The following is a 25812-nucleotide window of genomic DNA, read 5'->3' as shown; positions in this document are numbered from 1 at the left end:
GTGCAACAATATACTGAAAGGTCAATTATATTGTGCAGCTTATCTCACCACCTGTAGTTATTTAGGTGAAAGCTCCAAAATGCTTGCCTAATATGTCTGTTTATCCAAAAGGAAGTAAAAAGGGAGAGCTAGAAAGATAGCATTGCATCACATTACATGGCAATGCAATGCACAGTTGCTGAAGTTGAACCAAAATGAGCTTGTAATCTGGCTTCTGCAACTTTGAACATGAAAAATCCAATGAGGAGAAGAAAAGCAAAGCCAAAGAGTCCATCCCCAAATCCGACAAACAAGCAAAATGAACAAAAAACATTGAATTCAATTCTTTCTGATTTTAGAAACTGCATTAAAGAAGGGGTGCACCGGTCCTGGAGATACTGCAATACCAGGTCAATGCGTGGAGTGGACAGAGCAAGCTCTTTTTCCATCTCCCTGTTCTAAAAATCCATTTAATATATGGTCCCCAGATAGGGGACGTATCAGATATTAAACTGATAAGAACAGATACTACACTTGATCTTAGCCAAAAGGCCGAGAAGCGATAACCAGAATTGGTTTCAAACTACGGAGCCACCCAAGGATCCTGAAAAGTCCATTTGTGGAGATGAGCTCCTGGACTCCCGTTAAGAAGACATGTTGTCAACCTCTAGATCCCTTACATGCCTGCACTTTTCGGCTTGCTGCTGCTGCAATCCACGCGTTTTAGATCTGCATAACTCCACCTCTTTAAACACAGCACCTTCACCCCCTGCTGTTCCCACCCGCCTCAACACCGTTGGAAGGGAGGAGAACCAATTAAGGCGGGGGGTGGGGTGGAACGAGCAGCTGTCTACCCTTAGCAGGAGGGCTCCTGATTACATACCTCTCCTGCTGCTGCTGCTGCTGGCTGTCCAGCAGCAGACTGAAGGTGGCTGCTGCTGTGCACAGGTATATAAAGGCTCAGAGCCTATTATGACACGCGCAGCCAGCGTTCCATTGCCACATTCCATCTACTGCAGGCAGGATACCTGGCTGGCTGAATGTCGCTGAGAAGCTCACAGAGACCGCCATAAGCAACAGTTTAACAGAATGCCACAGACTAATCAACCAAACTTTTTGGGTTGGGTTCTCTTTTATAGTCTGCAGGCATTAAATGAAAGAAGTCAGTGTTCCAGCAGAAGGAGACAACGTTTCAGAAAAGGCATTGTAGCAAACCAAAAAAGAAATTTTAAGCGCAGCAGAGTAACCAGCGCACATACCTGTTAGCTCAGGTGAGTTTAAAAGGCTGCTGTTGATAACAAGGGCATTTGCTAAATAGATGGTGTGTGTGCAACAATATACTGAAAGGTCAATTATATTGTGCAGCTTATCTCACCACCTGTAGTTATTTAGGTGAAAGCTCCAAAATGCTTGCCTAATATGTCTGTTTATCCAAAAGGAAGTAAAAAGGGAGAGCTAGAAAGATAGCATTGCATCACATTACATGGCAATGCAATGCACAGTTGCTGAAGTTGAACCAAAATGAGCTTGTAATCTGGCTTCTGCAACTTTGAACATGAAAAATCCAATGAGGAGAAGAAAAGCAAAGCCAAAGAGTCCATCCCCAAATCCGACAAACAAGCAAAATGAACAAAAAACATTGAATTCAATTCTTTCTGATTTTAGAAACTGCATTAAAGAAGGGGTGCACCGGTCCTGGAGATACTGCAATACCAGGTCAATGCGTGGAGTGGACAGAGCAAGCTCTTTTTCCATCTCCCTGTTCTAAAAATCCATTTAATATATGGTCCCCAGATAGGGGACGTATCAGATATTAAACTGATAAGAACAGATACTACACTTGATCTTAGCCAAAAGGCCGAGAAGCGATTACCAGAATTGGTTTCAAACTACGGAGCCACCCAAGGATCCTGAAAAGTCCATTTGTGGAGATGAGCTCCTGGACTCCCGTTAAGAAGACATGTTGTCAACCTCTAGATCCCTTACATGCCTGCACTTTTCGGCTTGCTGCTGCTGCAATCCACGCGTTTTAGATCTGCATAACTCCACCTCTTTAAACACAGCACCTTCACCCCCTGCTGTTCCCACCCGCCTCAACACCGTTGGAAGGGAGGAGAACCAATTAAGGCGGGGGGTGGGGTGGAACGAGCAGCTGTCTACCCTTAGCAGGAGGGCTCCTGATTACATACCTCTCCTGCTGCTGCTGCTGCTGGCTGTCCAGCAGCAGACTGAAGGTGGCTGCTGCTGTGCACAGGTATATAAAGGCTCAGAGCCTATTATGACACGCGCAGCCAGCGTTCCATTGCCACATTCCATCTACTGCAGGCAGGATACCTGGCTGGCTGAATGTCGCTGAGAAGCTCACAGAGACCGCCATAAGCAACAGTTTAACAGAATGCCACAGACTAATCAACCAAACTTTTTGGGTTGGGTTCTCTTTTATAGTCTGCAGGCATTAAATGAAAGAAGTCAGTGTTCCAGCAGAAGGAGACAACGTTTCAGAAAAGGCATTGTAGCAAACCAAAAAAGAAATTTTAAGCGCAGCAGAGTAACCAGCGCATATACCTGTTAGCTCAGGTGAGTTTAAAAGGCTGCTGTTGATAACAAGGGCATTTGCTAAATAGATGGTGTGTATGCAACAATATACTGAAAGGTCAATTATATTGTGCAGCTTATCTCACCACCTGTAGTTATTTAGGTGAAAGCTCCAAAATGCTTGCCTAATATGTCTGTTTATCCAAAAGGAAGTAAAAAGGGAGAGCTAGAAAGATAGCATTGCATCACATTACATGGCAATGCAATGCACAGTTGCTGAAGTTGAACCAAAATGAGCTTGTAATCTGGCTTCTGCAACTTTGAACATGAAAAATCCAATGAGGAGAAGAAATGCAAAGCCAAAGAGTCCATCCCCAAATCCGACAAACAAGCAAAATGAACAAAAAACATTGAATTCAATTCTTTCTGATTTTAGAAACTGCATTAAAGAAGGGGTGCACCGGTCCTGGAGATACTGCAATACCAGGTCAATGCGTGGAGTGGACAGAGCAAGCTCTTTTTCCATCTCCCTGTTCTAAAAATCCATTTAATATATGGTCCCCAGATAGGGGACGTATCAGATATTAAACTGATAAGAACAGATACTACACTTGATCTTAGCCAAAAGGCCGAGAAGCGATAACCAGAATTGGTTTCAAACTACGGAGCCACCCAAGGATCCTGAAAAGTCCATTTGTGGAGATGAGCTCCTGGACTCCCGTTAAGAAGACATGTTGTCAACCTCTAGATCCCTTACATGCCTGCACTTTTCGGCTTGCTGCTGCTGCAATCCACGCGTTTTAGATCTGCATAACTCCACCTCTTTAAACACAGCACCTTCACCCCCTGCTGTTCCCACCCGCCTCAACACCGTTGGAAGGGAGGAGAACCAATTAAGGAGGGGGGTGGGGTGGAACGAGCAGCTGTCTACCCTTAGCAGGAGGGCTCCTGATTACATACCTCTCCTGCTGCTGCTGCTGCTGGCTGTCCAGCAGCAGACTGAAGGTGGCTGCTGCTGTGCACAGGTATATAAAGGCTCAGAGCCTATTATGACACGCGCAGCCAGCGTTCCATTGCCACATTCCATCTACTGCAGGCAGGATACCTGGCTGGCTGAATGTCGCTGAGAAGCTCACAGAGACCGCCATAAGCAACAGTTTAACAGAATGCCACAGACTAATCAACCAAACTTTTTGGGTTGGGTTCTCTTTTATAGTCTGCAGGCATTAAATGAAAGAAGTCAGTGTTCCAGCAGAAGGAGACAACGTTTCAGAAAAGGCATTGTAGCAAACCAAAAAAGTAATTTTAAGCGCAGCAGAGTAACCAGCGCACATACCTGTTAGCTCAGGTCAGTTTAAAAGGCTGCTGTTGATAACAAGGGCATTTGCTAAATAGATGGTGTGTGTGCAACAATATACTGAAAGGTCAATTATATTGTGCAGCTTATCTCACCACCTGTAGTTATTTAGGTGAAAGCTCCAAAATGCTTGCCTAATATGTCTGTTTATCCAAAAGGAAGTAAAAAGGGAGAGCTAGAAAGATAGCATTGCATCACATTACATGGCAATGCAATGCACAGTTGCTGAAGTTGAACCAAAATGAGCTTGTAATCTGGCTTCTGCAACTTTGAACATGAAAAATCCAATGAGGAGAAGAAAAGCAAAGCCAAAGAGTCCATCCCCAAATCCGACAAACAAGCAAAATGAACAAAAAACATTGAATTCAATTCTTTCTGATTTTAGAAACTGCATTATAGAAGGGGTGCACCGGTCCTGGAGATACTGCAATACCAGGTCAATGCGTGGAGTGGACAGAGCAAGCTCTTTTTCCATCTCCCTGTTCTAAAAATCCATTTAATATATGGTCCCCAGATAGGGGACGTATCAGATATTAAACTGATAAGAACAGATACTACACTTGATCTTAGCCAAAAGGCCGAGAAGCGATAACCAGAATTGGTTTCAAACTACGGAGCCACCCAAGGATCCTGAAAAGTCCATTTGTGGAGATGAGCTCCTGGACTCCCGTTAAGAAGACATGTTGTCAACCTCTAGATCCCTTACATGCCTGCACTTTTCGGCTTGCTGCTGCTGCAATCCACGCGTTTTAGATCTGCATAACTCCACCTCTTTAAACACAGCACCTTCACCCCCTGCTGTTCCCACCCGCCTCAACACCGTTGGAAGGGAGGAGAACCAATTAAGGCGGGGGGTGGGGTGGAACGAGCAGCTGTCTACCCTTAGCAGGAGGGCTCCTGATTACATACCTCTCCTGCTGCTGCTGCTGCTGGCTGTCCAGCAGCAGACTGAAGGTGGCTGCTGCTGTGCACAGGTATATAAAGGCTCAGAGCCTATTATGACACGCGCAGCCAGCGTTCCATTGCCACATTCCATCTACTGCAGGCAGGATACCTGGCTGGCTGAATGTCGCTGAGAAGCTCACAGAGACCGCCATAAGCAACAGTTTAACAGAATGCCACAGACTAATCAACCAAACTTTTTGGGTTGGGGTCTCTTTTATAGTCTGCAGGCATTAAATGAAAGAAGTCAGTGTTCCAGCAGAAGGAGACAACGTTTCAGAAAAGGCATTGTAGCAAACCAAAAAAGAAATTTTAAGCGCAGCAGAGTAACCAGCGCACATACCTGTTAGCTCAGGTGAGTTTAAAAGGCTGCTGTTGATAACAAGGGCATTTGCTAAATAGATGGTGTGTGTGCAACAATATACTGAAAGGTCAATTATATTGTGCAGCTTATCTCACCACCTGTAGTTATTTAGGTGAAAGCTCCAAAATGCTTGCCTAATATGTCTGTTTATCCAAAAGGAAGTAAAAAGGGAGAGCTAGAAAGATAGCATTGCATCACATTACATGGCAATGCAATGCACAGTTGCTGAAGTTGAACCAAAATGAGCTTGTAATCTGGCTTCTGCAACTTTGAACATGAAAAATCCAATGAGGAGAAGAAAAGCAAAGCCAAAGAGTCCATCCCCAAATCCGACAAACAAGCAAAATGAACAAAAAACATTGAATTCAATTCTTTCTGATTTTAGAAACTGCATTAAAGAAGGGGTGCACCGGTCCTGGAGATACTGCAATACCAGGTCAATGCGTGGAGTGGACAGAGCAAGCTCTTTTTCCATCTCCCTGTTCTAAAAATCCATTTAATATATGGTCCCCAGATAGGGGACGTATCAGATATTAAACTGATAAGAACAGATACTACACTTGATCTTAGCCAAAAGGCCGAGAAGCGATAACCAGAATTGGTTTCAAACTACGGAGCCACCCAAGGATCCTGAAAAGTCCATTTGTGGAGATGAGCTCCTGGACTCCCGTTAAGAAGACATGTTGTCAACCTCTAGATCCCTTACATGCCTGCACTTTTCGGCTTGCTGCTGCTGCAATCCACGCGTTTTAGATCTGCATAACTCCACCTCTTTAAACACAGCACCTTCACCCCCTGCTGTTCCCACCCGCCTCAACACCGTTGGAAGGGAGGAGAACCAATTAAGGCGGGGGGTTGGGTGGAACGAGCAGCTGTCTACCCTTAGCAGGAGGGCTCCTGATTACATACCTCTCCTGCTGCTGCTGCTGCTGGCTGTCCAGCAGCAGACTGAAGGTGGCTGCTGCTGTGCACAGGTATATAAAGGCTCAGAGCCTATTATGACACGCGCAGCCAGCGTTCCATTGCCACATTCCATCTACTGCAGGCAGGATACCTGGCTGGCTGAATGTCGCTGAGAAGCTCACAGAGACCGCCATAAGCAACAGTTTAACAGAATGCCACAGACTAATCAACCAAACTTTTTGGGTTGGGTTCTCTTTTATAGTCTGCAGGCATTAAATGAAAGAAGTCAGTGTTCCAGCAGAAGGAGACAACGTTTCAGAAAAGGCATTGTAGCAAACCAAAAAAGAAATTTTAAGCGCAGCAGAGTAACCAGCGCACATACCTGTTAGCTCAGGTGAGTTTAAAAGGCTGCTGTTGATAACAAGGGCATTTGCTAAATAGATGGTGTGTGTGCAACAATATACTGAAAGGTCAATTATATTGTGCAGCTTATCTCACCACCTGTAGTTATTTAGGTGAAAGCTCCAAAATGCTTGCCTAATATGTCTGTTTATCCAAAAGGAAGTAAAAAGGGAGAGCTAGAAAGATAGCATTGCATCACATTACATGGCAATGCAATGCACAGTTGCTGAAGTTGAACCAAAATGAGCTTGTAATCTGGCTTCTGCAACTTTGAACATGAAAAATCCAATGAGGAGAAGAAAAGCAAAGCCAAAGAGTCCATCCCCAAATCCGACAAACAAGCAAAATGAACAAAAAACATTGAATTCAATTCTTTCTGATTTTAGAAACTGCATTAAAGAAGGGGTGCACCGGTCCTGGAGATACTGCAATACCAGGTCAATGCGTGGAGTGGACAGAGCAAGCTCTTTTTCCATCTCCCTGTTCTAAAAATCCATTTAATATATGGTCCCCAGATAGGGGACGTATCAGATATTAAACTGATAAGAACAGATACTACACTTGATCTTAGCCAAAAGGCCGAGAAGCGATAACCAGAATTGGTTTCAAACTACGGAGCCACCCAAGGATCCTGAAAAGTCCATTTGTGGAGATGAGCTCCTGGACTCCCGTTAAGAAGACATGTTGTCAACCTCTAGATCCCTTACATGCCTGCACTTTTCGGCTTGCTGCTGCTGCAATCCACGCGTTTTAGATCTGCATAACTCCACCTCTTTAAACACAGCACCTTCACCCCCTGCTGTTCCCACCCGCCTCAACACCGTTGGAAGGGAGGAGAACCAATTAAGGCGGGGGGTGGGGTGGAACGAGCAGCTGTCTACCCTTAGCAGGAGGGCTCCTGATTACATACCTCTCCTGCTGCTGCTGCTGCTGGCTGTCCAGCAGCAAACTGAAGGTGGCTGCTGCTGTGCACAGGTATATAAAGGCTCAGAGCCTATTATGACACGGCGCAGCCAGCGTTCCATTGCCACATTCCATCTACTGCAGGCAGGATACCTGGCTGGCTGAATGTCGCTGAGAAGCTCACAGAGACCGCCATAAGCAACAGTTTAACAGAATGCCACAGACTAATCAACCAAACTTTTTGGGTTGGGTTCTCTTTTATAGTCTGCAGGCATTAAATGAAAGAAGTCAGTGTTCCAGCAGAAGGAGACAACGTTTCAGAAAAGGCATTGTAGCAAACCAAAAAAGAAATTTTAAGCGCAGCAGAGTAACCAGCGCACATACCTGTTAGCTCAGGTGAGTTTAAAAGGCTGCTGTTGATAACAAGGGCATTTGCTAAATAGATGGTGTGTGTGCAACAATATACTGAAAGGTTAATTATATTGTGCAGCTTATCTCACCACCTGTAGTTATTTAGGTGAAAGCTCCAAAATGCTTGCCTAATATGTCTGTTTATCCAAAAGGAAGTAAAAAGGGAGAGCTAGAAAGATAGCATTGCATCACATTACATGGCAATGCAATGCACAGTTGCTGAAGTTGAACCAAAATGAGCTTGTAATCTGGCTTCTGCAACTTTGAACATGAAAAATCCAATGAGGAGAAGAAAAGCAAAGCCAAAGAGTCCATCCCCAAATCCGACAAACAAGCAAAATGAACAAAAAACATTGAATTCAATTCTTTCTGATTTTAGAAACTGCATTAAAGAAGGGGTGCACCGGTCCTGGAGATACTGCAATACCAGGTCAATGCGTGGAGTGGACAGAGCAAGCTCTTTTTCCATCTCCCTGTTCTAAAAATCCATTTAATATATGGTCCCCAGATAGGGGACGTATCAGATATTAAACTGATAAGAACAGATACTACACTTGATCTTAGCCAAAAGGCCGAGAAGCGATAACCAGAATTGGTTTCAAACTACGGAGCCACCCAAGGATCCTGAAAAGTCCATTTGTGGAGATGAGCTCCTGGACTCCCGTTAAGAAGACATGTTGTCAACCTCTAGATCCCTTACATGCCTGCACTTTTCGGCTTGCTGCTGCTGCAATCCACGCGTTTTAGATCTGCATAACTCCACCTCTTTAAACACAGCACCTTCACCCCCTGCTGTTCCCACCCGCCTCAACACCGTTGGAAGGGAGGAGAACCAATTAAGGCGGGGGGTGGGGTGGAACGAGCAGCTGTCTACCCTTAGCAGGAGGGCTCCTGATTACATACCTCTCCTGCTGCTGCTGCTGCTGGCTGTCCAGCAGCAGACTGAAGGTGGCTGCTGCTGTGCACAGGTATATAAAGGCTCAGAGCCTATTATGACACGCGCAGCCAGCGTTCCATTGCCACATTCCATCTACTGCAGGCAGGATACCTGGCTGGCTGAATGTCGCTGAGAAGCTCACAGAGACCGCCATAAGCAACAGTTTAACAGAATGCCACAGACTAATCAACCAAACTTTTTGGGTTGGGTTCTTTTTTATAGTCTGCAGGCATTAAATGAAAGAAGTCAGTGTTCCAGCAGAAGGAGACAACGTTTCAGAAAAGGCATTGTAGCAAACCAAAAAAGAAATTTTAAGCGCAGCAGAGTAACCAGCGCACATACCTGTTAGCTCAGGTGAGTTTAAAAGGCTGCTGTTGATAACAAGGGCATTTGCTAAATAGATGGTGTGTGTGCAACAATATACTGAAAGGTCAATTATATTGTGCAGCTTATCTCACCACCTGTAGTTATTTAGGTGAAAGCTCCAAAATGCTTGCCTAATATGTCTGTTTATCCAAAAGGAAGTAAAAAGGGAGAGCTAGAAAGATAGCATTGCATCACATTACATGGCAATGCAATGCACAGTTGCTGAAGTTGAACCAAAATGAGCTTGTAATCTGGCTTCTGCAACTTTGAACATGAAAAATCCAATGAGGAGAAGAAAAGCAAAGCCAAAGAGTCCATCCCAAAATCCGACAAACAAGCAAAATGAACAAAAAACATTGAATTCAATTCTTTCTGATTTTAGAAACTGCATTAAAGAAGGGGTGCACCGGTCCTGGAGATACTGCAATACCAGGTCAATGCGTGGAGTGGACAGAGCAAGCTCTTTTTCCATCTCCCTGTTCTAAAAATCCATTTAATATATGGTCCCCAGATAGGGGACGTATCAGATATTAAACTGATAAGAACAGATACTACACTTGATCTTAGCCAAAAGGCCGAGAAGCAATAACCAGAATTGGTTTCAAACTACGGAGCCACCCAAGGATCCTGAAAAGTCCATTTGTGGAGATGAGCTCCTGGACTCCCGTTAAGAAGACATGTTGTCAACCTCTAGATCCCTTACATGCCTGCACTTTTCGGCTTGCTGCTGCTGCAATCCACGCGTTTTAGATCTGCATAACTCCACCTCTTTAAACACAGCACCTTCACCCCCTGCTGTTCCCACCCGCCTCAACACCGTTGGAAGGGAGGAGAACCAATTAAGGCGGGGGGTGGGGTGGAACGAGCAGCTGTCTACCCTTAGCAGGAGGGCTCCTGATTACATACCTCTCCTGCTGCTGCTGCTGCTGGCTGTCCAGCAGCAGACTGAAGGTGGCTGCTGCTGTGCACAGGTATATAAAGGCTCAGAGCCTATTATGACACGCGCAGCCAGCGTTCCATTGCCACATTCCATCTACTGCAGGCAGGATACCTGGCTGGCTGAATGTCGCTGAGAAGCTCACAGAGACCGCCATAAGCAACAGTTTAACAGAATGCCACAGACTAATCAACCAAACTTTTTGGGTTGGGTTCTCTTTTATAGTCTGCAGGCATTAAATGAAAGAAGTCAGTGTTCCAGCAGAAGGAGACAACGTTTCAGAAAAGGCATTGTAGCAAACCAAAAAAGAAATTTTAAGCGCAGCAGAGTAACCAGCGCACATACCTGTTAGCTCAGGTGAGTTTAAAAGGCTGCTGTTGATAACAAGGGCATTTGCTAAATAGATGGTGTGTGTGCAACAATATACTGAAAGGTCAATTATATTGTGCAGCTTATCTCACCACCTGTAGTTATTTAGGTGAAAGCTCCAAAATGCTTGCCTAATATGTCTGTTTATCCAAAAGGAAGTAAAAAGGGAGAGCTAGAAAGATAGCATTGCATCACATTACATGGCAATGCAATGCACAGTTGCTGAAGTTGAACCAAAATGAGCTTGTAATCTGGCTTCTGCAACTTTGAACATGAAAAATCCAATGAGGAGAAGAAAAGCAAAGCCAAAGAGTCCATCCCAAAATCCGACAAACAAGCAAAATGAACAAAAAACATTGAATTCAATTCTTTCTGATTTTAGAAACTGCATTAAAGAAGGGGTGCACCGGTCCTGGAGATACTGCAATACCAGGTCAATGCGTGGAGTGGACAGAGCAAGCTCTTTTTCCATCTCCCTGTTCTAAAAATCCATTTAATATATGGTCCCCAGATAGGGGACGTATCAGATATTAAACTGATAAGAACAGATACTACACTTGATCTTAGCCAAAAGGCCGAGAAGCGATAACCAGAATTGGTTTCAAACTACGGAGCCACCCAAGGATCCTGAAAAGTCCATTTGTGGAGATGAGCTCCTGGACTCCCGTTAAGAAGACATGTTGTCAACCTCTAGATCCCTTACATGCCTGCACTTTTCGGCTTGCTGCTGCTGCAATCCACGCGTTTTAGATCTGAATAACTCCACCTCTTTAAACACAGCACCTTCACCCCCTGCTGTTCCCACCCGCCTCAACACCGTTGGAAGGGAGGAGAACCAATTAAGGCGGGGGGTGGGGTGGAACGAGCAGCTGTCTACCCTTAGCAGGAGGGCTCCTGATTACATACCTCTCCTGCTGCTGCTGCTGGCTGTCCAGCAGCAGACTGAAGGTGGCTGCTGCTGTGCACAGGTATATAAAGGCTCAGAGCCTATTATGACACGCGCAGCCAGCGTTCCATTGCCACATTCCATCTACTGCAGGCAGGATACCTGGCTGGCTGAATGTCGCTGAGAAGCTCACAGAGACCGCCATAAGCAACAGTTTAACAGAATGCCACAGACTAATCAACCAAACTTTTTGGGTTGGGTTCTCTTTTATAGTCTGCAGGCATTAAATGAAAGAAGTCAGTGTTCCAGCAGAAGGAGACAACGTTTCAGAAAAGGCATTGTAGCAAACCAAAAAAGAAATTTTAAGCGCAGCAGAGTAACCAGCGCACATACCTGTTAGCTCAGGTGAGTTTAAAAGGCTGCTGTTGATAACAAGGGCATTTGCTAAATAGATGGTGTGTGTGCAACAATATACTGAAAGGTCAATTATATTGTGCAGCTTATCTCACCACCTGTAGTTATTTAGGTGAAAGCTCCAAAATGCTTGCCTAATATGTCTGTTTATCCAAAAGGAAGTAAAAAGGGAGAGCTAGAAAGATAGCATTGCATCACATTACATGGCAATGCAATGCACAGTTGCTGAAGTTGAACCAAAATGAGCTTGTAATCTGGCTTCTGCAACTTTGAACATGAAAAATCCAATGAGGAGAAGAAAAGCAAAGCCAAAGAGTCCATCCCAAAATCCGACAAACAAGCAAAATGAACAAAAAACATTGAATTCAATTCTTTCTGATTTTAGAAACTGCATTAAAGAAGGGGTGCACCGGTCCTGGAGATGCTGCAATACCAGGTCAATGCGTGGAGTGGACAGAGCAAGCTCTTTTTCCATCTCCCTGTTCTAAAAATCCATTTAATATATGGTCCCCAGATAGGGGACGTATCAGATATTAAACTGATAAGAACAGATACTACACTTGATCTTAGCCAAAAGGCCGAGAAGCGATAACCAGAATTGGTTTCAAACTACGGAGCCACCCAAGGATCCTGAAATGTCCATTTGTGGAGATGAGCTCCTGGACTCCCGTTAAGAAGACATGTTGTCAACCTCTAGATCCCTTACATGCCTGCACTTTTCGGCTTGCTGCTGCTGCAATCCACGCGTTTTAGATCTGCATAACTCCACCTCTTTAAACACAGCACCTTCACCCCCTGCTGTTCCCACCCGCCTCAACACCGTTGGAAGGGAGGAGAACCAATTAAGGCGGGGGGTGGGGTGGAACGAGCAGCTGTCTACCCTTAGCAGGAGGGCTCCTGATTACATACCTCTCCTGCTGCTGCTGCTGCTGGCTGTCCAGCAGCAGACTGAAGGTGGCTGCTGCTGTACACAGGTATATAAAGGCTCAGAGCCTATTATGACACGCGCAGCCAGCGTTCCATTGCCACATTCCATCTACTGCAGGCAGGATACCTGGCTGGCTGAATGTCGCTGAGAAGCTCACAGAGACCGCCATAAGCAACAGTTTAACAGAATGCCACAGACTAATCAACCAAACTTTTTGGGTTGGGTTCTCTTTTATAGTCTGCAGGCATTAAATGAAAGAAGTCAGTGTTCCAGCAGAAGGAGACAACGTTTCAGAAAAGGCATTGTAGCAAACCAAAAAAGAAATTTTAAGCGCAGCAGAGTAACCAGCGCACATACCTGTTAGCTCAGGTGAGTTTAAAAGGCTGCTGTTGATAACAAGGGCATTTGCTAAATAGATGGTGTGTGTGCAACAATATACTGAAAGGTCAATTATATTGTGCAGCTTATCTCACCACCTGTAGTTATTTAGGTGAAAGCTCCAAAATGCTTGCCTAATATGTCTGTTTATCCAAAAGGAAGTAAAAAGGGAGAGCTGGAAAGATAGCATTGCATCACATTACATGGCAATGCAATGCACAGTTGCTGAAGTTGAACCAAAATGAGCTTGTAATCTGGCTTCTGCAACTTTGAACATGAAAAATCCAATGAGGAGAAGAAAAGCAAAGCCAAAGAGTCCATCCCAAAATCCGACAAACAAGCAAAATGAACAAAAAACATTGAATTCAATTCTTTCTGATTTTAGAAACTGCATTAAAGAAGGGGTGCACCGGTCCTGGAGATACTGCAATACCAGGTCAATGCGTGGAGTGGACAGAGCAAGCTCTTTTTCCATCTCCCTGTTCTAAAAATCCATTTAATATATGGTCCCCAGATAGGGGACGTATCAGATATTAAACTGATAAGAACAGATACTACACTTGATCTTAGCCAAAAGGCCGAGAAGCGATAACCAGAATTGGTTTCAAACTACGGAGCCACCCAAGGATCCTGAAAAGTCCATTTGTGGAGATGAGCTCCTGGACTCCCGTTAAGAAGACATGTGGTCAACCTCTAGATCCCTTACATGCCTGCACTTTTCGGCTTGCTGCTGCTGCAATCCACGCGTTTTAGATCTGCATAACTCCACCTCTTTAAACACAGCACCTTCACCCCCTGCTGTTCCCACCCGCCTCAACACCGTTGGAAGGGAGGAGAACCAATTAAGGCGGGGGGTGGGGTGGAACGAGCAGCTGTCTACCCGTAGCAGGAGGGCTCCTGATTACATACCTCTCCTGCTGCTGCTGCTGCTGGCTGTCCAGCAGCAGACTGAAGGTGGCTGCTGCTGTGCACAGGTATATAAAGGCTCAGAGCCTATTATGACACGCGCAGCCAGCGTTCCATTGCCACATTCCATCTACTGCAGGCAGGATACCTGGCTGGCTGAATGTCGCTGAGAAGCTCACAGAGACCGCCATAAGCAACAGTTTAACAGAATGCCACAGACTAATCAACCAAACTTTTTGGGTTGGGTTCTCTTTTATAGTCTGCAGGCATTAAATGAAAGAAGTCAGTGTTCCAGCAGAAGGAGACAACGTTTCAGAAAAGGCATTGTAGCAAACCAAAAAAGAAATTTTAAGCGCAGCAGAGTAACCAGCGCACATACCTGTTAGCTCAGGTAAGTTTAAAAGGCTGCTGTTGATAACAAGGGCATTTGCTAAATAGATGGTGTGTGTGCAACAATATACTGAAAGGTCAATTATATTGTGCAGCTTATCTCACCACCTGTAGTTATTTAGGTGAAAGCTCCAAAATGCTTGCCTAATATGTCTGTTTATCCAAAAGGAAGTAAAAAGGGAGAGCTAGAAAGATAGCATTGCATCACATTACATGGCAATGCAATGCACAGTTGCTGAAGTTGAACCAAAATGAGCTTGTAATCTGGCTTCTGCAACTTTGAACATGAAAAATCCAATGAGGAGAAGAAAAGCAAAGCCAAAGAGTCCATCCCAAAATCCGACAAACAAGCAAAATGAACAAAAAACATTGAATTCAATTCTTTCTGATTTTAGAAACTGCATTAAAGAAGGGGTGCACCGGTCCTGGAGATACTGCAATACCAGGTCAATGCGTGGAGTGGACAGAGCAAGCTCTTTTTCCATCTCCCTGTTCTAAAAATCCATTTAATATATGGTCCCCAGATAGGGGACGTATCAGATATTAAACTGATAAGAACAGATACTACACTTGATCTTAGCCAAAAGGCCGAGAAGCGATAACCAGAATTGGTTTCAAACTACGGAGCCACCCAAGGATCCTGAAAAGTCCATTTGTGGAGATGAGCTCCTGGACTCCCGTTAAGAAGACATGTTGTCAACCTCTAGATCCCTTACATGCCTGCACTTTTCGGCTTGCTGCTGCTGCAATCCACGCGTTTTAGATCTGCATAACTCCACCTCTTTAAACACAGCACCTTCACCCCCTGCTGTTCCCACCCGCCTCAACACCGTTGGAAGGGAGGAGAACCAATTAAGGCGGGGGGTGGGGTGGAACGAGCAGCTGTCTACCCTTAGCAGGAGGGCTCCTGATTACATACCTCTCCTGCTGCTGCTGCTGCTGGCTGTCCAGCAGCAGACTGAAGGTGGCTGCTGCTGTGCACAGGTATATAAAGGCTCAGAGCCTATTATGACACGCGCAGCCAGCGTTCCATTGCCACATTCCATCTACTGCAGGCAGGATACCTGGCTGGCTGAATGTCGCTGAGAAGCTCACAGAGACCGCCATAAGCAACAGTTTAACAGAATGCCACAGACTAATCAACCAAACTTTTTGGGTTGGGTTCTCTTTTATAGTCTGCAGGCATTAAATGAAAGAAGTCAGTGTTCCAGCAGAAGGAGACAACGTTTCAGAAAAGGCATTGTAGCAAACCAAAAAAGAAATTTTAAGCGCAGCAGAGTAACCAGCGCACATACCTGTTAGCTCAGGTGAGTTTAAAAGGCTGCTGTTGATAACAAGGGCATTTGCTAAATAGATGGTGTGTGTGCAACAATATACTGAAAGGTCAATTATATTGTGCAGCTTATCTCACCACCTGTAGTTATTTAGGTGAAAGCTCCAAAATGCTTGCCTAATATGTCTGTTTATCCAAAAGGAAGTAAAAAGGGAGAGCTAGAAAGATAGCATTGCATCACACTACATGGCAATGCAATGCACAGTTGCTGAAGTTGAACCAAAATGAGCTTGTAATCTGGCTTCTGCAACTTTGAACATGAAAAATCCAATGAGGAGAAGAAAAGCAAAGCCAAAGAGTCCATCCCAAAATCCGACAAACAAGCAAAATGAACAAAAAACATTGAATTCAATTCTTTCTGATTTTAGAAACTGCATTAAAGAAGGGGTGCACCGGTCCTGGAGATACTGCAATACCAGGTCAATGCGTGGAGTGGACAGAGCAAGCTCTTTTTCCATCTCCCTGTTCTAAAAATCCATTTAATATATGGTCCCCAGATAGGGGACGTATCAGATATTAAACTGATAAGAACAGATTTTTTTTTTTTTATCGAAAGCCCGAATTCGTGTACAAAACCCGAGTGCGCTTAAAAAAGTGACAAGTGCCACAAAAAAAAGTGCACTAGGATGCTGGTCTTCTTGAAACCCTCTCCAAAAGGAGAAGGGTCCCCCAAACCATTCCCCGTCCCTCCGAGCCAGAAGGCCACAGCGAGGCACAGGGACAAATAGCCACCTCCAGCCGGAGCCAGAGGCGACCCAATCTTACCCTCAATACCTGCCCGAGTTCTCACCCGAGCAAGGCACTGGGAGCCAAAGACTGTGCTCCCCTCCCGGAAGAGGGGAGCCAACAACGCTCTCCTCCCGAAAGAGGAGAGCCAGGGGGGTTCAGGGAGGAGCGGAACCTGATGACCACACACTCCCCCCCTAGACCTGCCAAGAGAGGAACCCGTAAGGGAACCGCATCCCGACAAAATCCTAGTAAGGACGTGGACACACGTGAAAAAGTGGACACACAGTGACAAAAAAAAATTAAATAAATAGTGAAGGTTTCACAGTATAATACTGCCCGGACCTTCGACCGGGAATTGAAAAATTCCCCATCCTAAGGCCAGAAGGCCCGGAATAAGGGTGTGTGAAGAAAGAAATATTGAAGTGCTAGTGCAAATGTGCCATAAACTCAAGTGGGGTTCCCAATCCCAGTGAGTTAAGGCACCCCAGGGTCACCACTCCTGGGGCACTTCACACTTCGGGCTTTCGATCTTCCCCGGCCCAATGGCGTCGATCCTGGGGGGCCATGCTTTCCACCAGATGACTATATTAGCCACCTGGCGTACTAACAAGCGCCTAAACCCCAGTGTGCATAATGTATCAATCTACTAGGGCGGCCAACATCCAAAACCGCCTTTTCGAAAGATACTACACTTGATCTTAGCCAAAAGGCCGAGAAGCGATAACCAGAATTGGTTTCAAACTACGGAGCCACCCAAGGATCCTGAAAAGTCCATTTGTGGAGATGAGCTCCTGGACTCCCGTTAAGAAGACATGTTGTCAACCTCTAGATCCCTTACATGCCTGCACTTTTCGGCTTGCTGCTGCTGCAATCCACGCGTTTTAGATCTGCATAACTCCACCTCTTTAAACACAGCACCTTCACCCCCTGCTGTTCCCACCCGCCTCAACACCGTTGGAAGGGAGGAGAACCAATTAAGGCGGGGGGTGGGGTGGAACGAGCAGCTGTCTACCCTTAGCAGGAGGGCTCCTGATTACATACCTCTCCTGCTGCTGCTGTTGCTGGCTGTCCAGCAGCAGACTGAAGGTGGCTGCTGCTGTGCACAGGTATATAAAGGCTCAGAGCCTATTATGACACGCGCAGCCAGCGTTCCATTGCCACATTCCATCTACTGCAGGCAGGATACCTGGCTGGCTGAATGTCGCTGAGAAGCTCACAGAGACCGCCATAAGCAACAGTTTAGCAGAATGCCACAGACTAATCAACCAAACTTTTTGGGTTGGGTTCTCTTTTATAGTCTGCAGGCATTAAATGAAAGAAGTCAGTGTTCCAGCAGAAGGAGACAACGTTTCAGAAAAGGCATTGTAGCAAACCAAAAAAGAAATTTTAAGCGCAGCAGAGTAACCAGCGCACATACCTGTTAGCTCAGGTGAGTTTAAAAGGCTGCTGTTGATAACAAGGGCATGTGCTAAATAGATGGTGTGTGTGCAACAATATACTGAAAGGTCAATTATATTGTGCAGCTTATCTCACCACCTGTAGTTATTTAGGTGAAAGCTCCAAAATGCTTGCCTAATATGTCTGTTTATCCAAAAGGAAGTAAAAAGGGAGAGCTAGAAAGATAGCATTGCATCACATTACATGGCAATGCAATGCACAGTTGCTGAAGTTGAACCAAAATGAGCTTGTAATCTGGCTTCTGCAACTTTGAACATGAAAAATCCAATGAGGAGAAGAAAAGCAAAGCCAAAGAGTCCATCCCAAAATCCGACAAACAAGCAAAATGAACAAAAAACATTGAATTCAATTCTTTCTGATTTTAGAAACTGCATTAAAGAAGGGGTGCACCGGTCCTGGAGATACTGCAATACCAGGTCAATGCGTGGAGTGGACAGAGCAAGCTCTTTTTCCATCTCCCTGTTCTAAAAATCCATTTAATATATGGTCCCCAGATAGGGGACGTATCAGATATTAAACTGATAAGAACAGATACTACACTTGATCTTAGCCAAAAGGCCGAGAAGCGATAACCAGAATTGGTTTCAAACTACGGAGCCACCCAAGGATCCTGAAAAGTCCATTTGTGGAGATGAGCTCCTGGACTCCCGTTAAGAAGACATGTTGTCAACCTCTAGATCCCTTACATGCCTGCACTTTTCGGCTTGCTGCTGCTGCAATCCACGCGTTTTAGATCTGCATAACTCCACCTCTTTAAACACAGCACCTTCACCCCCTGCTGTTCCCACCCGCCTCAACACCGTTGGAAGGGAGGAGAACCAATTAAGGCGGGGGGTGGGGTGGAACGAGCAGCTGTCTACCCTTAGCAGGAGGGCTCCTGATTACATACCTCTCCTGCTGCTGCTGCTGCTGGCTGTCCAGCAGCAGACTGAAGGTGGCTGCTGCTGTGCACAGGTATATAAAGGCTCAGAGCCTATTATGACACGCGCAGCCAGCGTTCCATTGCCACATTCCATCTACTGCAGGCAGGATACCTGGCTGGCTGAATGTCGCTGAGAAGCTCACAGAGACCGCCATAAGCAACAGTTTAACAGAATGCCACAGACTAATCAACCAAACTTTTTGGGTTGGGTTCTCTTTTATAGTCTGCAGGCATTAAATGAAAGAAGTCAGTGTTCCAGCAGAAGGAGACAACGTTTCAGAAAAGGCATTGTAGCAAACCAAAAAAGAAATTTTAAGCGCAGCAGAGTAACCAGCGCACATACCTGTTAGCTCAGGTGAGTTTAAAAGGCTGCTGTTGATAACAAGGGCATGTGCTAAATAGATGGTGTGTGTGCAACAATATACTGAAAGGTCAATTATATTGTGCAGCTTATCTCACCACCTGTAGTTATTTAGGTGAAAGCTCCAAAATGCTTGCCTAATATGTCTGTTTATCCAAAAGGAAGTAAAAAGGGAGAGCTAGAAAGATAGCATTGCATCACATTAAATGGCAATGCAATGCACAGTTGCTGAAGTTGAACCAAAATGAGCTTGTAATCTGGCTTCTGCAACTTTGAACATGAAAAATCCAATGAGGAGAAGAAAAGCAAAGCCAAAGAGTCCATCCCAAAATCCGACAAACAAGCAAAATGAACAAAAAACATTGAATTCAATTCTTTCTGATTTTAGAAACTGCATTAAAGAAGGGGTGCACCGGTCCTGGAGATACTGCAATACCAGGTCAATGCGTGGAGTGGACAGAGCAAGCTCTTTTTCCATCTCCCTGTTCTAAAAATCCATTTAATATATGGTCCCCAGATAGGGGACGTATCAGATATTAAACTGATAAGAACAGATTTTTTTTTGATTGAAGCTGCATCCAAGGCACTGAAAAATGTGACCGAAGTCACACCAAAACAGCGCACGAGGCGAGGATTCATGTGGACCCTTCCCGGAGGAGAGGGTCCCCAATAAACCATCCCCATCCCTCCGAGCCAGAAGGCCACAGCGAGGGTCAGGGATCTCCGATGCTCTCCCTAGCCGAAGCCGGAGAAGAGCCGTTTTCGTGCTCCCAGCTTCCATCTAGGCTGCCACCCTAGTGGAGCTGGAGCCTGTGTTGGTTCCTCAGCCCAAAGCTGACCGGACCTCCGACCGGGTTTATAAAAATTCCCCTTCCTAGCCCGGAGGCCAGGAATAGGGGGGGTTGCTCAGAAAGTATGATTGGCAAAGGTGCGGCGTGCTACGAAGCCAAGTCTTTCTGGGGTTCCCAGTCCCAGTAAGCTTGGACTCCCACCAGGGCGCCTACTCCTGGGGCACATTGCTCCAAAGCCCTCACACTTACCCAGCCTAGTGACTTCAATCATGGAGGGCCATGTTTTCCATCAGATAACTCTATGAGCCACCTGGCGTACTAACAAGTGCACCAAACCAGTGTGTAATATGCATCAATTTACTAGGGCAGCCCAAGGACAAAACTGCCTTTTCAAAAGATACTACACTTGATCTTAGCCAAAAGGCCGAGAAGCGATAACCAGAATTGGTTTCAAACTACGGAGCCACCCAAGGATCCTGAAAAGTCCATTTGTGGAGATGAGCTCCTGGACTCCCGTTAAGAAGACATGTTGTCAACCTCTAGATCCCTTACATGCCTGCACTTTTCGGCTTGCTGCTGCTGCAATCCACGCGTTTTAGATCTGCATAACTCCACCTCTTTAAACACAGCACCTTCACCCCCTGCTGTTCCCACCCGCCTCAACACCGTTGGAAGGGAGGAGAACCAATTAAGGCGGGGGGTGGGGTGGAACGAGCAGCTGTCTACCCTTAGCAGGAGGGCTCCTGATTACATACCTCTCCTGCTGCTGCTGCTGCTGGCTGTCCAGCAGCAGACTGAAGGTGGCTGCTGCTGTGCACAGGTATATAAAGGCTCAGAGCCTATTATGACACGCGCAGCCAGCGTTCCATTGCCACATTCCATCTACTGCAGGCAGGATACCTGGCTGGCTGAATGTCGCTGAGAAGCTCACAGAGACCGCCATAAGCAACAGTTTAACAGAATGCCACAGACTAATCAACCAAACTTTTTGGGTTGGGTTCTCTTTTATAGTCTGCAGGCATTAAATGAAAGAAGTCAGTGTTCCAGCAGAAGGAGACAACGTTTCAGAAAAGGCATTGTAGCAAACCAAAAAAGAAATTTTAAGCGCAGCAGAGTAACCAGCGCACATACCTGTTAGCTCAGGTGAGTTTAAAAGGCTGCTGTTGATAACAAGGGCATTTGCTAAATAGATGGTGTGTGTGCAACAATATACTGAAAGGTGAATTATATTGTGCAGCTTATCTCACCACCTGTAGTTATTTAGGTGAAAGCTCCAAAATGCTTGCCTAATATGTCTGTTTATCCAAAAGGAAGTAAAAAGGGAGAGCTAGAAAGATAGCATTGCATCACATTACATGGCAATGCAATGCACAGTTGCTGAAGTTGAACCAAAATGAGCTTGTAATCTGGCTTCTGCAACTTTGAACATGAAAAATCCAATGAGGAGAAGAAAAGCAAAGCCAAAGAGTCCATCCCAAAATCCGACAAACAAGCAAAATGAACAAAAAACATTGAATTCAATTCTTTCTGATTTTAGAAACTGCATTAAAGAAGGGGTGCACCGGTCCTGGAGATACTGCAATACCAGGTCAATGCGTGGAGTGGACAGAGCAAGCTCTTTTTCCATCTCCCTGTTCTAAAAATCCATTTAATATATGGTCCCCAGATAGGGGACGTATCAGATATTAAACTGATAAGAACAGATACTACACTTGATCTTAGCCAAAAGGCCGAGAAGCGATAACCAGAATTGGTTTCAAACTACGGAGCCACCCAAGGATCCTGAAAAGTCCATTTGTGGAGATGAGCTCCTGGACTCCCGTTAAGAAGACATGTTGTCAACCTCTAGATCCCTTACATGCCTGCACTTTTCGGCTTGCTGCTGCTGCAATCCACGCGTTTTAGATCTGCATAACTCCACCTCTTTAAACACAGCACCTTCACCCCCTGCTGTTCCCACCCGCCTCAACACCGTTGGAAGGGAGGAGAACCAATTAAGGCGGGGGGTGGGGTGGAACGAGCAGCTGTCTACCCTTAGCAGGAGGGCTCCTGATTACATACCTCTCCTGCTGCTGCTGCTGCTGGCTGTCCAGCAGCAGACTGAAGGTGGCTGCTGCTGTGCACAGGTATATAAAGGCTCAGAGCCTATTATGACACGCGCAGCCAGCGTTCCATTGCCACATTCCATCTACTGCACGCAGGATACCTGGCTGGCTGAATGTCGCTGAGAAGCTCACAGAGACCGCCATAAGCAACAGTTTAACAGAATGCCACAGACTAATCAACCAAACTTTTTGGGTTGGGTTCTCTTTTATAGTCTGCAGGCATTAAATGAAAGAAGTCAGTGTTCCAGCAGAAGGAGACAACGTTTCAGAAAAGGCATTGTAGCAAACCAAAAAAGAAATTTTAAGCGCAGCAGAGTAACCAGCGCACATACCTGTTAGCTCAGGTGAGTTTAAAAGGCTGCTGTTGATAACAAGGGCATTTGCTAAATAGATGGTGTGTGTGCAACAATATACTGAAAGGTGAATTATATTGTGCAGCTTATCTCACCACCTGTAGTTATTTAGGTGAAAGCTCCAAAATGCTTGCCTAATATGTCTGTTTATCCAAAAGGAAGTAAAAAGGGAGAGCTAGAAAGATAGCATTGCATCACATTACATGGAAATGCAATGCACAGTTGCTGAAGTTGAACCAAAATGAGCTTGTAATCTGGCTTCTGCAACTTTGAACATGAAAAATCCAATGAGGAGAAGAAAAGCAAAGCCAAAGAGTCCATCCCAAAATCCGACAAACAAGCAAAATGAACAAAAAACATTGAATTCAATTCTTTCTGATTTTAGAAACTGCATTAAAGAAGGGGTGCACCGGTCCTGGAGATACTGCAATACCAGGTCAATTCGTGGAGTGGACAGAGCAAGCTCTTTTTCCATCTCCCTGTTCTAAAAATCCATTTAATATATGGTCCCCAGATAGGGGACGTATCAGATATTAAACTGATAAGAACAGATACTACACTTGATCTTAGCCAAAAGGCCGAGAAGCGATAACCAGAATTGGTTTCAAACTACGGAGCCACCCAAGGATCCTGAAAAGTCCATTTGTGGAGATGAGCTCCTGGACTCCCGTTAAGAAGACATGTTGTCAACCTCTAGATCCCTTACATGCCTGCACTTTTCGGCTTGCTGCTGCTGCAATCCACGCGTTTTAGATCTGCATAACTCCACCTCTTTAAACACAGCACCTTCACCCCCTGCTGTTCCCACCCGCCTCAACACCGTTGGAAGGGAGGAGAACCAATTAAGGCGGGGGGTGGGGTGGAACGAGCAACTGTCTACCCTTAGCAGGAGGGCTCCTGATTACATACCTCTCCTGCTGCTGCTGCTGCTGGCTGTCCAGCAGCAGACTGAAGGTGGCTGCTGCTGTGCACAGGTATATAAAGGCTCAGAGCCTATTATGACACGCGCAGCCAGCGTTCCATTGCCACATTCCATCTACTGCAGGCAGGATACCTGGCTGGCTGAATGTCGCTGAGAAGCTCACAGAGACCGCCATAAGCAACAGTTTAACAGAATGCCACAGACTAATCAACCAAACTTTTTGGGTTGGGTTCTCTTTTATAGTCTGCAGGCATTAAATGAAAGAAGTCAGTGTTCCAGCAGAAGGAGACAACGTTTCAGAAAAGGCATTGTAGCAAACCAAAAAAGAAATTTTAAGCGCAGCAGAGTAACCAGCGCACATACCTGTTAGCTCAGGTGAGTTTAAAAGGCTGCTGTTGATAACAAGGGCATTTGCTAAATAGATGGTGTGTGTGCAACAATATACTGAAAGGTCAATTATATTGTGCAGCTTATCTCACCACCTGTAGTTATTTAGGTGAAAGCTCCAAAATGCTTGCCTAATATGTCTGTTTATCCAAAAGGAAGTAAAAAGGGAGAGCTAGAAAGATAGCATTGCATCACATTACATGGCAATGCAATGCACAGTTGCTGAAGTTGAACCAAAATGAGCTTGTAATCTGGCTTCTGCAACTTTGAACATGAAAAATCCAATGAGGAGAAGAAAAGCAAAGCCAAAGAGTCCATCCCAAAATCCGACAAACAAGCAAAATGAACAAAAAACATTGAATTCAATTCTTTCTGATTTTAGAAACTGCATTAAAGAAGGGGTGCACCGGTCCTGGAGATACTGCAATACCAGGTCAATGCGTGGAGTGGACAGAGCAAGCTCTTTTTCCATCTCCCTGTTCTAAAAATCCATTTAATATATGGTCCCCAGATAGGGGACGTATCAGATATTAAACTGATAAGAACAGATTTTTTTTTTTTTATCGAAAGCCCGAATTCGTGTACAAAACCCGAGTGCGCTTAAAAAAGTGACAAGTGCCACAAAAAAAAGTGCACTAGGATGCTGGTCTTCTTGAAACCCTCTCCAAAAGGAGAAGGGTCCCCCAAACCATTCCCCGTCCCTCCGAGCCAGAAGGCCACAGCGAGGCACAGGGACAAATAGCCACCTCCAGCCGGAGCCAGAGGCGACCCAATCTTACCCTCAATACCTGCCCGAGTTCTCACCCGAGCAAGGCACTGGGAGCCAAAGACTGTGCTCCCCTCCCGGAAGAGGGGAGCCAACAACGCTCTCCTCCCGAAAGAGGAGAGCCAGGGGGGTTCAGGGGGGAGCGGAACCTGATGACCACACACTCCCCCCCTAGACCTGCCAAGAGAGGAACCCGTAAGGGAACCGCATCCCGACAAAATCCTAGTAAGGACGTGGACACACGTGAAAAAGTGGACACACAGTGACAAAAAAAAATTAAATAAATAGTGAAGGTTTCACAGTATAATACTGCCCGGACCTTCGACCGGGAATTGAAAAATTCCCCATCCTAAGGCCAGAAGGCCCGGAATAAGGGTGTGTGAAGAAAGAAATATTGAAGTGCTAGTGCAAATGTGCCATAAACTCAAGTGGGGTTCCCAATCCCAGTGAGTTAAGGCACCCCAGGGTCACCACTCCTGGGGCACTTCACACTTCGGGCTTTCGATCTTCCCCGGCCCAATGGCGTCGATCCTGGGGGGCCATGCTTTCCACCAGATGACTATATTAGCCACCTGGCGTACTAACAAGCGCCTAAACCCCAGTGTGCATAATGTATCAATCTACTAGGGCGGCCAACATCCAAAACCGCCTTTTCGAAAGATACTACACTTGATCTTAGCCAAAAGGCCGAGAAGCGATAACCAGAATTGGTTTCAAACTACGGAGCCACCCAAGGATCCTGAAAAGTCCATTTGTGGAGATGAGCTCCTGGACTTCCGTTAAGAAGACATGTTGTCAACCTCTAGATCCCTTACATGCCTGCACTTTTCGGCTTGCTGCTGCTGCAATCCACGCGTTTTAGATCTGCATAACTCCACCTCTTTAAACACAGCACCTTCACCCCCTGCTGTTCCCACCCGCCTCAACACCGTTGGAAGGGAGGAGAACCAATTAAGGCGGGGGGTGGGGTGGAACGAGCAGCTGTCTACCCTTAGCAGGAGGGCTCCTGATTACATACCTCTCCTGCTGCTGCTGCTGCTGGCTGTCCAGCAGCAGACTGAAGGTGGCTGCTGCTGTGCACAGGTATATAAAGGCTCAGAGCCTATTATGACACGCGCAGCCAGCGTTCCATTGCCACATTCCATCTACTGCAGGCAGGATACCTGGCTGGCTGAATGTCGCTGAGAAGCTCACAGAGACCGCCATAAGCAACAGTTTAACAGAATGCCACAGACTAATCAACCAAACTTTTTGGGTTGGGTTCTCTTTTATAGTCTGCAGGCATTAAATGAAAGAAGTCAGTGTTCCAGCAGAAGGAGACAACGTTTCAGAAAAGGCATTGTAGCAAACCAAAAAAGAAATTTTAAGCGCAGCAGAG

The 25812-nt window shown here is 45.7% G+C and overlaps 18 non-coding genes and 3 pseudogenes across 18 annotated transcripts; all 21 read right to left on the bottom strand.

The window, feature by feature from the left end:
- Nucleotides 1-352: 352 nt before the first annotated feature.
- LOC141232645 (U2 spliceosomal RNA) lies at nt 353-543 on the bottom strand. The gene has a single exon (XR_012298829.1). It is a non-coding gene; the product is annotated as a U2 spliceosomal RNA (small nuclear RNA).
- A 1115-nt stretch (nt 544-1658) lies between these two features.
- LOC141232644 (U2 spliceosomal RNA) lies at nt 1659-1849 on the bottom strand. Its single transcript, XR_012298828.1, has one exon. It is a non-coding gene; the product is annotated as a U2 spliceosomal RNA (small nuclear RNA).
- A 1115-nt stretch (nt 1850-2964) lies between these two features.
- Nucleotides 2965-3155, bottom strand: LOC141232643 (U2 spliceosomal RNA). Its single transcript, XR_012298827.1, has one exon. It is a non-coding gene; the product is annotated as a U2 spliceosomal RNA (small nuclear RNA).
- Nucleotides 3156-4270: 1115 nt separating this feature from the next.
- On the bottom strand, nt 4271-4461 carry LOC141232642 (U2 spliceosomal RNA). The gene has a single exon (XR_012298826.1). It is a non-coding gene; the product is annotated as a U2 spliceosomal RNA (small nuclear RNA).
- Nucleotides 4462-5576: 1115 nt separating this feature from the next.
- LOC141232641 (U2 spliceosomal RNA) lies at nt 5577-5767 on the bottom strand. Its single transcript, XR_012298825.1, has one exon. It is a non-coding gene; the product is annotated as a U2 spliceosomal RNA (small nuclear RNA).
- A 1115-nt stretch (nt 5768-6882) lies between these two features.
- On the bottom strand, nt 6883-7073 carry LOC141232640 (U2 spliceosomal RNA). The gene has a single exon (XR_012298824.1). It is a non-coding gene; the product is annotated as a U2 spliceosomal RNA (small nuclear RNA).
- Nucleotides 7074-8189: 1116 nt separating this feature from the next.
- On the bottom strand, nt 8190-8380 carry LOC141232639 (U2 spliceosomal RNA). The gene has a single exon (XR_012298823.1). It is a non-coding gene; the product is annotated as a U2 spliceosomal RNA (small nuclear RNA).
- Nucleotides 8381-9495: 1115 nt separating this feature from the next.
- On the bottom strand, nt 9496-9686 carry LOC141233070 (U2 spliceosomal RNA). Its single transcript, XR_012299235.1, has one exon. It is a non-coding gene; the product is annotated as a U2 spliceosomal RNA (small nuclear RNA).
- A 1115-nt stretch (nt 9687-10801) lies between these two features.
- Nucleotides 10802-10992, bottom strand: LOC141232638 (U2 spliceosomal RNA). Its single transcript, XR_012298822.1, has one exon. It is a non-coding gene; the product is annotated as a U2 spliceosomal RNA (small nuclear RNA).
- A 1112-nt stretch (nt 10993-12104) lies between these two features.
- LOC141232388 (U2 spliceosomal RNA) lies at nt 12105-12295 on the bottom strand. The gene has a single exon (XR_012298640.1). It is a non-coding gene; the product is annotated as a U2 spliceosomal RNA (small nuclear RNA).
- Nucleotides 12296-13410: 1115 nt separating this feature from the next.
- Nucleotides 13411-13601, bottom strand: LOC141232636 (U2 spliceosomal RNA). Its single transcript, XR_012298820.1, has one exon. It is a non-coding gene; the product is annotated as a U2 spliceosomal RNA (small nuclear RNA).
- A 1115-nt stretch (nt 13602-14716) lies between these two features.
- On the bottom strand, nt 14717-14907 carry LOC141232635 (U2 spliceosomal RNA). The gene has a single exon (XR_012298819.1). It is a non-coding gene; the product is annotated as a U2 spliceosomal RNA (small nuclear RNA).
- A 1115-nt stretch (nt 14908-16022) lies between these two features.
- LOC141232516 (U2 spliceosomal RNA) lies at nt 16023-16207 on the bottom strand. The gene has a single exon (XR_012298761.1). It is a non-coding gene; the product is annotated as a U2 spliceosomal RNA (small nuclear RNA).
- A 792-nt stretch (nt 16208-16999) lies between these two features.
- LOC141232591 (U2 spliceosomal RNA) lies at nt 17000-17091 on the bottom strand (annotated as a pseudogene).
- A 1115-nt stretch (nt 17092-18206) lies between these two features.
- LOC141232634 (U2 spliceosomal RNA) lies at nt 18207-18397 on the bottom strand. The gene has a single exon (XR_012298818.1). It is a non-coding gene; the product is annotated as a U2 spliceosomal RNA (small nuclear RNA).
- Nucleotides 18398-19512: 1115 nt separating this feature from the next.
- LOC141232473 (U2 spliceosomal RNA) lies at nt 19513-19697 on the bottom strand. Its single transcript, XR_012298723.1, has one exon. It is a non-coding gene; the product is annotated as a U2 spliceosomal RNA (small nuclear RNA).
- A 524-nt stretch (nt 19698-20221) lies between these two features.
- Nucleotides 20222-20337, bottom strand: LOC141232573 (U2 spliceosomal RNA; annotated as a pseudogene).
- Nucleotides 20338-21452: 1115 nt separating this feature from the next.
- LOC141232633 (U2 spliceosomal RNA) lies at nt 21453-21643 on the bottom strand. The gene has a single exon (XR_012298817.1). It is a non-coding gene; the product is annotated as a U2 spliceosomal RNA (small nuclear RNA).
- A 1115-nt stretch (nt 21644-22758) lies between these two features.
- Nucleotides 22759-22949, bottom strand: LOC141232426 (U2 spliceosomal RNA). Its single transcript, XR_012298677.1, has one exon. It is a non-coding gene; the product is annotated as a U2 spliceosomal RNA (small nuclear RNA).
- A 1115-nt stretch (nt 22950-24064) lies between these two features.
- Nucleotides 24065-24249, bottom strand: LOC141232515 (U2 spliceosomal RNA). Its single transcript, XR_012298760.1, has one exon. It is a non-coding gene; the product is annotated as a U2 spliceosomal RNA (small nuclear RNA).
- A 792-nt stretch (nt 24250-25041) lies between these two features.
- Nucleotides 25042-25133, bottom strand: LOC141232590 (U2 spliceosomal RNA; annotated as a pseudogene).
- Nucleotides 25134-25812: the final 679 nt, after the last annotated feature.

Source organism: Phyllobates terribilis, unplaced genomic scaffold (genome assembly GCF_046119375.1).
Source record: "Phyllobates terribilis strain yellow unplaced genomic scaffold, ASM4611937v1 Scaffold_540__1_contigs__length_1147954, whole genome shotgun sequence".
NCBI classification, from domain to species: Eukaryota; Metazoa; Chordata; class Amphibia; order Anura; family Dendrobatidae; genus Phyllobates; species Phyllobates terribilis.
Note: the sequence above shows the minus strand (reverse complement) of the source record. Positions and strands in the feature narration are given on the sequence as shown.